The 15,207-nt window shown below is 40.1% G+C and overlaps 1 long non-coding RNA gene across 1 annotated transcript in view; it reads right to left on the reverse strand.

The window, feature by feature from the left end:
* Window positions 1-5,422: 5,422 nt before the first annotated feature.
* LOC125693527 (uncharacterized) overlaps window positions 5,423-15,207 on the reverse strand; it is a 78,504-nt gene continuing 68,719 nt past the window's right edge. The window contains exons 2-3 of the long non-coding RNA XR_007377137.1: window positions 7,712-7,817; window positions 5,423-5,494 (exon numbers count right to left, since the gene is read on the reverse strand). This is a non-coding gene — a long non-coding RNA (uncharacterized LOC125693527). The remainder of the gene's footprint in view (window positions 5,495-7,711; window positions 7,818-15,207) is intronic.

The following is a 15,207-nucleotide window of genomic DNA, read 5'->3' on the forward strand; positions in this document are numbered from 1 at the left end:
AACAGCAATTGGCATGAACAGAGCCAACATTTAATACCATTTTAAGGTATAATTAAAAAGGAGAGCTGCTCAGAAAGGGCTCTTTACTATAAAATATGGCAGGTACACACCACAAATACTCCACCAGCTTCTTCCCATGCAGTGGAAGCCTAAAAACCTTCAGATGAAAATGTATGGTGGGTCTGCAGAAGCCCTTTACAATAACACTTAGGGGCCTTTCAGCACATAATAGACTTTGGCACCCTGCTCTCCCTGTCATTAAGGGTGGCACCAGGAAGATTTAGAGCCAGAGCTCACCTCCTCCCTATCTCACAGGGCGAGTGCTGTAAAAGGTTGGGGTACTTCCACTCCACGTCTGATTACACTCTGATTTAGGGGGATTATAGAGGAGGACAAATAAAAACAGATCTGCTGTTAGATGCCTTGTCTCCTGTTGTAAGACTTGAGTAATAACGTAGTTTAAAAGGAGTTGTGGAGTAGAAGGGAAAACCAGAGTAGATTAGCAGCAGAGCATAGTAACTGCAGTGATATGAGCTATTTCACTGAATGAAATAGGAACTTCACTGCCAGGAATTTACCAGTGTGAAGCACAGAGGCATTCGGCTGTCTGGGGTTCAATATGATTCCTTATTTACACAAGAGCCAGTTACAGCTGAAGCAGATCCAATTTTCCCTATAAAGCTGAGGATCTGACTCTAACCTCGGTGCATGTGGATAACTGACTGTGCACACAGTGAAACCACAGGCAGCACAGCCAACTGACAAGAGTGAGGGTGTGTAAGGACGCCTTGCATGTGTGCTCGGCAAGGTGTGCTCACATGACTAGGCTGGGGCTTACCACTGCATTGACAGTCCCAGGGGCACATCAAGTCTTCTTGACTTCTTTTAAGACAAACATACTAATTTCAAGGTGGAAGCCAGAAATGGCTTCTGCAGCACAAAGAATCCTTTATTTAATGTATAGAATCATCGAACTCTTAGGGTTAGCATCAGGTCTTCCAGTCATCACAGGTGGCACCCAGAAGATTTAGAACTTCTTCCATCTTTTACAGGGACTGCAGCTTTTCAGTGGCTAGAGTCTCTGAAGGAAGTCCACACACATATATCCCGCTAGTTCACAGATTGCCAATTCATGCACTGTGGTTTTTTGTTTTGTTTTGTTTTAAATTTATCCACCAACCAGTTGTTTAAGCATGCCATATTACTGCAGCCATCCTTGGACCACAGTGCATCTCCTCAAATTCCTGGTATTTCTGAAACTCGGCACTCCCTGCTCCCAAAAAACATACAGTAGTACCTTCAGCTCTCATGTTTCAGTAAGGCAGCATTTTAGGGGATCACATAACACTGACCTTAGACTACACCCACTCCTTTTCCCACACCAGATTATCCATGAGATAAAGCTCCATGGGAAATTTCAGACACATGCTGGACATGTCATTACAGGGTAGACACAGAATCATAATATTGAAAACTCTTAGTTACTGGGTACATGGGAGTGATCCCTGAGTCAAGGGAAAGTTCTAGAAGGAAGAACAGCTCTTGTGGAAACAGCAATGTCCAATTACTGTTTTAGAGAATGTCAAGATCTTGGCTGAATACAGCAAAACAGATGCTAAGATCTCACAGTCTGCTGCACACATCAACTGAAAGCACATGAGAAAAAGTATCTCAAGAAGCATCTGAGAATAGAAACAAGTGCTTCGACAGCCTCAGCCTAAACAGTGAGATCAGATGTTTCTGAATACCAGGTCTGAAAAATGTATTCAGCCACAAGAGGGAGACAAAGACACCGAAGGACACACTGCATTCGGATTTCACCAGAAGAAAAACTTTGTGGAAAACAGTCAAAAGGCAAATTCGAGTTCCACCTTTTAAATGAATATCCCAAGCATTAAATTTGCAGGGGTTCCTGGATCTAATGAAATTCAGCTCTAAGCCAGGACTGAAACAACCTGACTTATTTTTTTTTCCCCATGTACTAATCCCAGTGTAGTAAGTGAATGTCTAAACTAGAAAGAAATGCTTCTTTTCATTTGAAGCATCTTTTCTAAACGAAAAAACTTTGATGCCATGTTGAAACAGCTTGGCCATAAAAACCAAACTTTTCAGAAACATTAGGGTTAAACAGAGTTCACAGCATTCTCAATATATATTTTTATGACATCTATAAGCCTATCGTATGTTATAAATTAATGGCAGATACAGCACATTCTAATTACACCACCCATGTCTATGTCATTTAAGTAATAGCTCTAAAGGATGGATTAAAATGAGAAAACCTAAGGAATAGCTGCAGATAATTGTGTGAGGTGCAATACTTCACAGATTTACAGCCTACTGTACAATATCACCCTCTGCTGGGCGCAGTGAGAAGAATTTTGCAAGGCAGCATCCTCAGAGATTCCCACAATGCACCAGAGCAGGAGCAAGACTGGTAGTGCTTTATTTGATTGAAGCACATCATCTTACATACAATTTAAAGCATTTAGCCTGCAAGATTTCATTACAGCTCAGCATTAACTGATCAACTGGCCTGACGGAACAAAATGGCAAATGTACATTCAATATGTGGTAAATAAAATAACCCAGGCATCTGGTCTTGCATGCCCCTCACTCACCACAGCAGCAGCTCTGAATATCCTATGTAGCCAGGATTAAACCCAAATTGCCTTTTGTTTTCAAATCTTCATGTAAATGCAAGTTATTTTAAAAAGAGGAATTGTTTGGAAAAGGGCCATTTCACAAACCAATGAAAACAACAGAGAATTTAATCCTTACTTCAAGTAATTCCTAGAAGGTGGTATTCGCAATATCGGCTACCCAGCACTGCAGATTGAAGCTACACATCTGGCATATGGCCCGTAATACCTCTGCAGCAATATAGAAAAACCTGTAAGAAAGTCCAATAATACAACAGGGAAGAAACTGAAACTATTACCTTAGCCACATTTCACAAGCAAATCAGTATTACCCTAAATATTACAGAATGTTTGCCCATGGACTAATTTGCTTTCTATTAAAAGCAGCAGGCATTTGCACCCCATGACATAGGGTAGAGGAGCAGGGCTAGCTGTAGGGTCTTCACTGCTGGGATGAGCTGGGCCCATTGTAGGCAGTGGATCAGGAGGAGGTGGCTGCCACCTACTCTGTCCCTCACTCCAAGCACAGCACCAACTGAGGCCCCAGAGCAAACAGAGCAGCTCCAGGCAATGCAAAGAACCGCCGTGATGTCCTGTGAGACCATTTCGCAGTTAAGAGCAGCAAAAAAGGCAGTGTGACTCACCTGCATCTCATTCTTCCCACATCTATGTGTGGGCTATAATCTCTGGGGAAATCACCTTTACACCAGGCACAGTTTCACTGGCTCTTCAGACCCAAAACCTCCCTGTAGGGAGGCCTTGACTTGAACCCTGATTTTCACCATTTGTTCTTTTTATTTTAAAATCCTGCATTCAGACACAGGATCAATAACATCAGAGGCTATTGCATTTTAACTTGTTTAGGTAAGAACCATCCCACAGCACAATTCCTTCTTAAGTTCATAAAGGCTGCAATTTTCCCCAGCTGTGGTGCATGATGGAGAAGGCACCAGAAGATGAGCTACACATCTCTGGCCTTCATGGAACTCCAAAATGCTGTAGATTTAAGACAGGTTGCACTGCAGAAATCAGGTGCTGTAACATTCTCATACTCATCACTTTCCAAGAAAGAATGCAATTGAACTCCTTTTTTGTTCCATGAACAGGAAGTTTAAGACTCTTTTTATTCTGTGGTCTATATACTACAGCAATTTTTAGAGAAGAATTAGACAACAGATGGATGCTGCTTGATGGAAACGCACAAGTTCTAGGCATATCCAGATTTCAAGTCTCTGAAGTTCAGACAATGCAGACTCTTGTGCGACTCTTTTTACAGGACAAATGTCTTGCAAACACGCTTTTTCAAAATAATATTCTATTTACTGACTCAGATTAAATGAGTATAACTCAAGCTGAAATCAAGCTGACTACCTGAGTTTGCATTAAATGAGTTTAAAAATGCCTCTATTTAAAAAAAAGCAAACATCCATGTGAATTGAACCTTGGTGCAATAAAACTCTTTCTTTTGCAGACACTAAACAGGACAGAACATAAACAACTGATTCCTCCTCAAAAAAGATGTACAAGCACAGGTTTAAACTAATAATTAATTTTTTCCTCAATAAATCTGTTTGATGTTGGAGACAAGTGATTCTTTATCACTGCCATTTGGACCTACGTCTGAGAGCTTTAATATAGTCTAGCAAACACCTTCAAATGGAGAAATTATCATCCTTATTATACTACACCCAGATGACACAAGGAACCTCACTGGAGCTAGAAGGATGGTTTACATGTAGAAGGACAGCAGAATCAGGATCCCACAATTTCCAGAAGCAGCAAAAAGTTATCATCAAAACATAGATGTTTTCTGGGCTGCAGAGAAGTCTATAACTCCAGCAGTGTGAGCTGATGGCTAAACACATGCACCATCCAAGTCTTATAAGTGAACCTAATTTGCCTGTGTTTGAATTCCCAGTGAACAGTATAACCCATCTCTGCCTAGCATAAACTAAGCCAACAGCAGCACCAATCTCAATTTTATTCAAAACCACAAGTCATGCCTTGAGGATATAAATTTTTCCCCTCCCTTTCCCATCAACACGCACGTTTTGCCACTCGCCTTGGGAAGCATGTTATTAAAAAAAAATTCATTTCCCCCTTGGATACATTTTTATATTGTATACTAAATTATGCATTTAAAATCAAATAAAAAGAATTTACTGCCTTAAGATTACTGCACACATCAGAAAGCTCTCTGTTTCTAAATTTTGGAAGAATTTTCCACCTTCCCACCCAAGCCAAGCAAACATCCAGTGTTGTTACAGCTGAAGTCGGAGGAAAAAAAAAAAGACAAATATTTTTCACATTAGAAAGCTTTGGGTCAAGTATTAAGGAGGAAAAGAGCATCTCAGAAAAGGTTCTGCTCAATGGCTTCAAGAAGTAAAAGGAACTTAAATTTTGAGGGCATATCTGAGAAGTTTACAGCTTAGGTCAGTCTGAGATAATAATCCTATCATACTCTCTTGAACAGTATGGACCTTGGAGACTGATCAATTATAGCAGCCTACCACAGAAATTTTATCTTGTGGCATTTTGCTCCATTGAGTCATGGCTCTCATTGTTAGCAGGAAGGGAAGAAGTTCAGCAATGCAGATTCAGTTCAGACATGGGAAATGTTACTTGAGGCTTTTGTTTTCAGGAGAATGGAGGATGGGGGTGAGAGGGAATCTTTTTTTTTTTTTTTTTATGTTGTTATCAATGGAGAGAGAACTCTATACACAATAGTCAGCATTTACAAAACATAGAAATGTAAAATACAAATGCCTCAGTTCTTACCTGGAGAATTGAGTGAAAGTATCCTGATTTCCTGAGATAAACAGTTCCCATTCACTTTGGATTGTTCAAATATTCTTAAAAAAAAAAATAAAAATCAGGAAACTTTGATGCTTAAGTTTAAACTTATCACATTAACTGCAGGTAGTCACACTTGGACAAGTTTCTCTTATGCTTCTAAGGGAGTGGCTGCAGTCTGCACCAGTCTCTGATGAACACAAGGTTTGTTCTTCAACTTATGCAGAAGAAATAGCTCAACTAAGATGAAAAGGACTGCTATCAGGCAACACCAGGTTTAGTTTTTACAATAAGTTAGGTTTTCCCATGAACTAAATAAAAAGAAAAGCTAAGCTGGACGGAAATGGAAATCACTGTGAAAACACTGCTATAACTCTCCCGTGGAAGTCCACCAATGCAATGAGACCTACTGCCCAGAAAGAGTTAAGATAACACCCCTTGTCAAGCTCTGGAGACACTTAAAACTGAAGAGTAGGTATGGATGGAAATAGCGAAGAAATAATAGATAGAGGCTCAGGAGGCGTCGTAGCTAGAGAAGGCAAAAGTAGAGCAGACAACACTGAAGAAAGTATAGCACCATAGATACACAAGGATATATATCTGCAGATAAAGGAAGAAGAGTGAATACTTAACAAAAGCTTAAAAAAAAAATGTGAAGAAGCCAGTGTAATATAGGGCCAAATATGATCTAGAAGCAGGGAGACAAACACAGTCCAAATACCTCAACCTAGCCAGTAGCAGTATAGAACACAGTAACGTTTTTCCTATGTATGCACAGGTAGTGCCCCTCTTCCCTTCAGCAACCCCTCCAAGCAGACACATTCAGGTGGCAGGGAAGGTGACATACTAAACAGCAGGAACCCAGTGGCAGGCTACACTATATTTATTGCAAATCTTTGCTCGCACCTGAGCTTCTCCATCAAGAAGGGTCTATCCAAAACTTCTACATAACTCCATTGCTCTCTCACCCTTATGCTTCATGCAAACAGAACATGTGTTGGACTCCAACACAAAGGGGTTTAACATTCCTACAGTCCTCCCTGGCTTTAAAATGCAGGCCTCCGGGTTGCATGTAAAGGATACCACTATAATTTAAATCAGCTCATGGACACTCAAACAGGTCAAGCATTTGTCAATTCCCTTTAAATGTCTTTTAAAATATTTCCAGAACCACCAAATAAGCCCCCAGAGAAGCATGAACAAATAGCAAGAGTCTGTTAAAGAGAAGCGGAAGGATTGCTCTCTCCCAGAAGGCAATAGTCAGGACATCTGTTGAACACTCCAGGTATTTTTCCTTTCCTAAGGTAATTGTTGACCCAATCCCCTGGTCCTACTTATGCTTTCAACTGGAAAACTATAACTTGGGTAGCATCGTAATTCACTGTTGGATCTTTCTATCCGTAGGTTAGATGACTAACATGACACTTGGGAAATTGTTTGCACTTCTTGGCAGTGCAGGTTTGAACTGAAGTCTCTAATTTGTACCCAAGGAAAGTGATTCCCTTGTAGCATGCCTACTAGACACAAGGCAGACAGTGGATTTGTACCATATGTTGTGGGTGGGAAGATCGTTAGTTCACCAGACTGCACAGTTCTTACAGAGAAAAAAAAATAAGCAAGCATCAGTTTTGCCATGGCCACTTCCAGCTACTGCTCCAGATTTTGTGTTTTGGAGGGGATGCATCTGCAGGGATGTACCACAACAGGTGACAAAAATCTCAGCATTAACTACATCCTAAAGCTGATAGGGAAGAGTGCATCTGTGTCCCACATGTGCTGAAAACAACAAATTCAGCAGTTCTACCTCAAAGGGAAATTCTGCCTTCTGCGAATAGAGCAGTTGCTGTTCTGCAGCCCAGATAAAAACTGTGCATTCCCCTCCTGTGAGTGAATTTAATGATAGTAACAGTTGCCACATCAAGTGTAGGAGATTTAAGCTTTCTGCTCTTGCAGAGGTCATTTTGCACAACTTCCCTTCCGTACCTGATGAAAGAGTAATTCTCTCCTTTCCCCAGCACTCAGCCACACTAATGGGATTGTCAAAAAGCACAGAAATAATGGTGGAGCTTGGACTTCAAATCTCCTAGGAGTTCATCTAAGCAAACAGATTCCTTCTATGGTACTGGTGCCCCAAGCTGCACATGAAGAAACCTGCTCATGCTATCCATGTAGAAAAACTGGCTCCACTAGCAAGAATCTTACTAAGAATAGAAGACCTAACCAATGCAACAAATGTTTTTCAAGTAAACCCATATCTAATTCAGTAGAACTCTTACCCAGTTCCTCTCACTGATCAGAGGTCTCATGAACATCTTCAGCACGAACAGATTTGATGATTGCCAAGAGACAGCCTATTAGCGGAGCTCCATGTGAAACCCCATGCTGAACAAGCAAAAACAAAAAAAAAAAGGAACTATATCAACATCAAATTGCTGCTGCACAGTAGACCAGCCTCACACCTACAGGCCATCAACAAAACCAAGTACTCCCGATGAAAACAAAGAGAACACAGAAACATCACTCGTGAAAACACGGTTAATAAAATAATTTAAAATGCCCTGTAAATTCCTTTCACGTTTGTATGAGAAATCAAAATCCATACTTTTGTGACCACAGTGCATCCTGAAAAGGCCAAATTCCATCTCATCTAACCAGCAAAGACAGCCAGCAAGAACTGTACTAAAAACATCTCACTGCTTGGTGAGCTGTCAAATCCAGTTCCAACCAGCAAAATGCATCTTGCATGACCTCCCCTACATGAAAGTACTTCTGTATGTGCTGGGAGATGAACTTTAAGACTGTTCAGTTTTGAACTGTATAGCAGACGAACTCATTGGCACTAATGCAAGAAAATGATTGTTGGTATGAAGTGACCAATGTTTCACATTAAATGTTTTATATGCAACATAAACTGATGCTTCTGTATTTGTTTCTGCCCCAACTTCTTTAACTGCTCCCTAATGGAATGTAGTCAAGTGTTATATTTTGATTTGCATGTTTCACATGAATCATTAATGCAACAATACAGAACATAATGTTGTTCCCACCAAAGCCACTTTAAGTTCCTAGAAATTGAGTGCGCCCACATTATGCTCACTCTAGAAGAAGCACACAGCTAAAGAACGGGCACATGCATACTCTTTGCATTTAAAAGCTGCTGTGGGCAAATGTCCCTTTTACTTGTTTGCATTTAACTATTTTCATTTGTTTTCCTTTTTTTTTTTTCCTCCCTTCTAGCAGCTTGTCTAGATTTGTTTGGATTTTTTTTTAAACAGTTGTGGGATGTTAAATGGACTTGAAGTATGCGGAGCTGGTAAGTGTTAGGCGATCTCTACAAGATCGCTGCCATGTGGATCACAGACTGTAGGTTTTTGTCTCAAAAAGACGTTGATGCCTGCTGGCACAACTGAGCTAACACTTCACAACGTATCCCCAGCACCAGCTCATCCTAGCTTTTAAGACAGACCTGCACATATTTTCTACATATCTCATTTCCCAAACTCATTGCTAATGTTACAAAATAAGACAACTCCATCAGCCAGGAAGGCCAACCAACTGGTCAAGAAGATAATTTACAGTTAATGTAAACCTACTCAGTGGGATTACCAGCACATTTATACATTTACAGGCATTCATGAGTGGCACATGATGCTAATGGACATTAAAAGGAGGGCTGCATGATGAATGATGGTAATTAATGATTAAAGCATTACACAACACGTTTCCCTGGGAGTGCCATGTTAAGTGTCACAAAGTTAAGATCCATCAGCCTGCAGCTTAAGAGGTCCTGAGGTTGCAAATCATTTTGGAAAACAGAGAGATTTTACCCTTGCGCTTTCTTTCTGTAATGGCATGTAGAAATATTAATATAAAAATGAGGACACCTCCAGTTTGCAAAATATTAAATACGTGCACAGGAGCACACACACATGCTCTTTTTTGAAAGCTTTACCATTTCCTGGCTACTAATGATTCCCGTCTTTCCCTTCTTTTAAAAATGCTTCATTAAGATGTACCTTAGATTGTTCATGCGAGCAATGAGTCTTAATAACTTAATGCCAGCTTATCGGGACAGTCAGGAATTCTGTTTGCAGTAGTGTTGGTCATGGTTACGCGTTATGGGAGAAACTGTGAGAGAGGAAAAGAAACTTAAAAGAAAACAGCAAAGATTCTGCATTCACTATTTTCTGTCAGGAAAGAGAACAATTTTCAAAATAAATATACGGAAAACACACACACTCTTCCTCTGGAAGGAAAGCAGCAGCAGCATGCGCTGTATATAACCTGATCCTTATTAAGACAGCAAAGTGCTAAGTAACCTGCACAAATGAAGTAAAGCACTAGTAACTGTGCACCACATTAGTGTATTCACTCTGACCATCTGAGGATGACTTACATGTCCCCTGAGCAGGTCTAGAGGAATGGGCACATCAAGGATATGCCGCTGCCTTATTCCAGGTTAGGGCTATACAGTCACACCTGACTCCAGCCACTGCTCCCAGTGCTAACTTTTCGAGGTTCACAAGCAGCTGCCCAGACTTTATGACACTGAGGAAAAGTCAGCAGAGGAGAGCATGTCCACATCTCAGCCAAACCCATTACCTTCCGTTCTCTCAGCCCAAATCACACTGCAGTGTTTGAGTTTAGTGATACTGTCTGTGAAATTGAACCACTAGCACAAGTAGACATGACAGCCTGCCAAAACTGCTGTGGGGGCCCATGAGCCCTCATGTAGGCAGAGGTAGTATCAGCTTAAACTGTAGCAAAGAAGAGCCAGAAACCAGCCTGTCACACTGCTTTCTTGACACTGGGTCTTCCAGCTGTGATCAATAGCAGGCTGAAGGAAGCTTGGCAGGGAGGGGGAGGGTGTTTGTTGATTCTGCTATCCTTTTAAATGCAATATCAGCCTCTTCAGGGTTGCAAGCCTGAACAGACCTACCCTGTACTATTCTTAAATCACATCTACTTAGCCTGTTTCTTGAAGGATTAGATAAAATGGTGCAGAAGAGACAAGCACATGCAAGATGCAGGTCTGCACTGGAGCTTCCTAACATGTGAAGGGTGTGTGCCCATCTTACAGGACTCAGCTTTTAGCCTGAGAAATGGATTTTCCCAGTTCCATGCACTAACCAGACTGTTTTCTTCAACTTAGCATCTACCGGATGCTAATCCGAGTAAAGAGAGCTGTTATAGCAAAGGATGCAGGCACTGGAAGAGTTACCTTGGCTCTACAAAATTATTCGCTCACACTACATTTCATTTAAAATTAATAATAGTTCATTTAAAATTCAAACAAAACTCTGAGAACACTACTGGAGGCAGCTGCAAAGGATAACAGGCACATATACATTTCCCAAACTATATGATCAGATTCTTTTCACCAACCATCTATAGCCTGAATGTAACTTTCCAGTCTCAGTACAAACAGCACATTTTCAGAGCATGAGAGGCAGCCAGCTAGAAGAGAATGAGAAACTTGAAGTGATCACTTGATCCTCATAAATGCTGCTAAAGCTGATTTCAAAAGTGGGCCTTTGTCTTCCTAATCCCAGTAATTCCTTTAATTGAAACTACAAAAGTTGTCTTTTTCAGCTAGGAAGTGCTAATTCTTCATTCTTAAACTGATACAGCCTGGAAGCAGGCAGCATTTGCAAAGAGTATACTAGCTGGAAGGCCTAGAAGGAATAACAATAAAAAAAGCTTTATGTGAAATCATCAGGCACTTCATTTTCACAGGTTGGAGAGGAGAAAATGCTGCAGAGTCCACAAGGAGATGGGAGAAAAAGAAAAAGTAGGGATTTCTCCCGACACATTATTTTCCGTAGAGTGAAACTAGAAACCTAGAAGAGATTAATCATTATGAAGCGGAGAGGAATTACACCTAACAGTTTTGCTGTTCTTAAAAAACATAGAGGACAATTAGGAGCCACAGCACTTGGGCTCTGTCTTATACTTGAACAATGATGGTCTCCGGCTTTGAATAAAATACTGAGGTCCTGATTCAGGGCGAAAACCCCTATGAGGCCACTGAAGGACATGCTTCACATCAGCAGGACTTCCACATGGGAGCCTCAATTATCTGAGTGCCAGATTTCAAAGTCCAAGAAACTACCATAAATCTAATGGTTCACATACATCATATGGAGATACAACAAAAAAATACACTATTTCCAGATAAAACTACTCAAGTCCAACAGCAGGAATCCCTATTTCTGATTTCCAAAGGAAACCAAGTTCATGCTGCTATACACTTTCTCAGTAAAGAACGGCACTTTGTTCTGGCACTAGAACTACAAAGGCAACACTGTCTGCGTGCCAGGACATCATTCAAAGACTTACTGTAGAACTTAGGTTTTGTCAAAAGATATTTGTGGTGGTATCTTTTCTCTAAAGACGAAAGTTCTCTAAAAAGGAAAGGGCTAGCAAAGAGCATAACCAATTATTTCTGCATCCCCCACATAGCTGGAAAGAGACCTGAAAGATGAAAGCTGGCAGACTTCCACTTCTAAGGATCCAGGCCACAATCCACCTGCTTTAGGATATTTGATCATGATCTAATTGTAGCCTGGTGCATGTAGGGCACAGCTGATGATACCCAACAGACTTTATTCATTTTACATGGAGAAACAAATTAAGCCTTTAGAAGCAGAGAAGCCAATGGATGTCCACAGTAATGAGTGCAGTAACACCACTCTTAAAAAGACTCTAGAAAGGGAAAGAAGAAAATGAATGAGCTAATTTAAAATGAAAATACGGTTTCCATCCTTCCACAAATGGGAGAGACTGACTGCAGATGCCCAAGAAATCGCTATGATACAAATAACTGTATTACATTAAAAGCATTCAGATTCAGTTGAACAACTGAAGAGGAAGCTCAACTTCACAGGTTTCAAAACTGTTCTTGATTTCATCTGACCTAACTGAGACCAGAACCTGGCCTGCGACCATTAAGCTGCATAAAATTATATTTGAAGATATAAGTGACAAGTTTTGGAAGCAGAAATATAGAGCCAGAGGAATGGATTTCATGTATGCCATATTAAGTATTCCTAATCAAGAAAACTTCAGTAGTGCACAGAAGTCCACATTCAACATGAACAGAAAGTCCAAGCATCAAAGTGAGGATGAGAAAAAGGAAATGTTTGGGTACTCATTTGTTTTTAATGAAAAATCACAACGTTAAGAAAAATAAGTTAGACAGTAGCCATACGTACTCCAAAACATATTATGCTACATCCTAAGCTATTAACTACCTCTGAGGTTTCTTTTGTAAAGTGTCGAGACTGTGATTTGAATATCTTGAATGAGTGAACTTGTACTGCATCAATAAAGTCATGATATAGGTCACTAGCAACATCATTTGCGCTAGGCTGGCAATGAGATCTCAGATCTGACATATGACTTCACTGTCACAAGATGTTAATTATCCCCACTGAGCCAATACGCAGGCAAACACACAGAAGTGCACATTCACTTTTGATTTATTAGGAACTGTATTAATTTACAAGAATAAACACAGAACTCATTAATTTCAAATAATGTAATTTAGCTGCACTGAATTACACCTGTTCCTTAGCTCTAACACAGAACAGAAAGGCATAAGGTATAATAAAAACATGAAAAGGATTAAAATACCAAGTCAGGCCAGGGACTATTGCCTTTTTTATTTAATGCAGGCATTGTCTATTACAAGCAATTTTCTGAAGGCGATGCTCTTGCATAATATGCTGTATGAACATGAAGAGGGTGGGGTCCCAACAGCCCAATTCTTTTAATTCACTGAAGTGGAAACAGTCAAGAACAAATGGAAAGCAGAGATCAATTGCTCCCACTGGCAATGTCACCAATTATGAATTTTGTGGAATTAAAATGAATTTACCATCTTGGCTGTGTTATTATGGTTACATTGTGTAACATTATGAAAGCACATTCATTTCATGTATAAGATTAGCTGAAATAAATGTATGATTTTTCTCTTTTGAAATCCTGTACTTAGTAATGATACTTGATCAGTTCTAACAAGATGTCTAGGGCTCACTTGTTAAATAGTCACAAAGCAGCTGCCAGTAGTATCAGGAAGCAAATGCTGCAAGAAAGGTAAAACATTTATCCCCACATCAGCAACATCTGTTACAATCTCTGGTACTCACTGAGAAACCTAACAGCTCACATCTCCCACACTACCTTTCTCCAAAGATGAATTATCTTAACATTCAGAGGACCAGCTTACAGTACATACTAAAAATGAGACATTAATATGGTCTGTGCCTTCAGAAGCAGACTAAGCACATCAGTGATCTAAGTACCAGCAAGGAGCACCACCCTACCCAGAACAGTCCAAATGGGAGAAGCAAATGCACTGTTACTTTTTCACCCAACAGTGCTGATAGCCTGATGTTCTACAGCAAGGACCAAACCATAAGTGACAGCAGCTGAGGCCCAGACACTTGGAAATCCCCATTGCATTTAAGGGCTTATGTACTGCGGAAAGAGTAATCTTTTTAAGCATTCCAAGGAAATTCAGCAACATTCATCCAACCACAGCTTCTAGTCAGCTCCAATGTCATTTTGTCTTTTGGGCTCACAGAAAGAAATACACTTCTTCTAGACAGCTGATACACTAGAATTGCCAAGTTTGCGTTAGGAAATGAAACAAAGTAGATATTAATCACTTACCTAACAATATTTAGTGGTGGAAGGCAGAAAATACATATGACTGTTGTGCAAGCTAATATGGACAAAAGCCTTACCTGAATCACTAGCTCCAAGCAGCGAAAGTACAGCCATGGTACTGCAGGCAGTTAAAGTCACAAGGGTACCTACCCTTCATTACACTGATGCTAGGCATATATTAGACTTAAGAAACTGCATTACAAAGGGAATGGGAACAGGCGAGTCAAGAAAATGAAACAAAAGCTCTAAGAGAGTTTAGATTTAAGTAGAAAATACAAATTGTAATAGTGTGGGAGTGAGGAAGGGAATTTCAACAAAATTTAAAAGGAAAGAAAATTCTACAAGGCGAAAAGAGATGTTGCACAAAACCTGTTTTTAGAAAGAGAGAGAGAACCTCAATGATCAGGACAACAGTGTATAACTGACACCTTGCATCACATGGAGAGCAGAGAAAAGCATACGGTGTTTGGTTCGGAAAATGTCTTTTTTCCAGGCTACCGGAACATTACTGCTTCACCTTAAACAGCAATGACTGTACTGTCTGCTAAAGAACCAGAACTCAGTAAACAACAACAGATATAGTAATTCATCTGTGGGCATCTATTAGCATTAAAAATATGTTTCCCATAACAGCATCTCATTTTCTAATGGGCAAAGTAATGCCCATTTTTTCTAATTTCTAATGGGACAGTAATGCTAGAATACAATTAGCTGGCATTTTAGCATGGATGGCATGCAAGCCATGGAGGGCAGCATTTCACCTTTGGTAACATTTGTCTCAAGATTCTTGACTGATCAAGAATTGAATCAAGAATTGATCGACCCACAAATGAAGAACAGAAGATTCCTGTGAACAGGCTTTTTTTTTTTTTTTTTTTTGGCAAGACAGTGAGATGTTCTTTTAAACTCCTATTTTAATAATTTACATTGCTGTTAGAACCACGGCTCAAATCCCATCAAGCTAAACACATGCTGGGACGGTGTTCTAGCCAAGAGCTGAAAACTTTAATACTGCAATTACACAAGAAATAAAAAGAAAACTGTGATGAAATTTATGTGTTAGGAGTTGAATTAACTTGCTCTGGGCCCAGATGAAAGG

The sequence above is a fragment of the Lagopus muta genome, chromosome 5, assembly GCF_023343835.1.
Source record: "Lagopus muta isolate bLagMut1 chromosome 5, bLagMut1 primary, whole genome shotgun sequence".
Lineage (NCBI taxonomy): Eukaryota > Metazoa > Chordata > Aves > Galliformes > Phasianidae > Lagopus > Lagopus muta.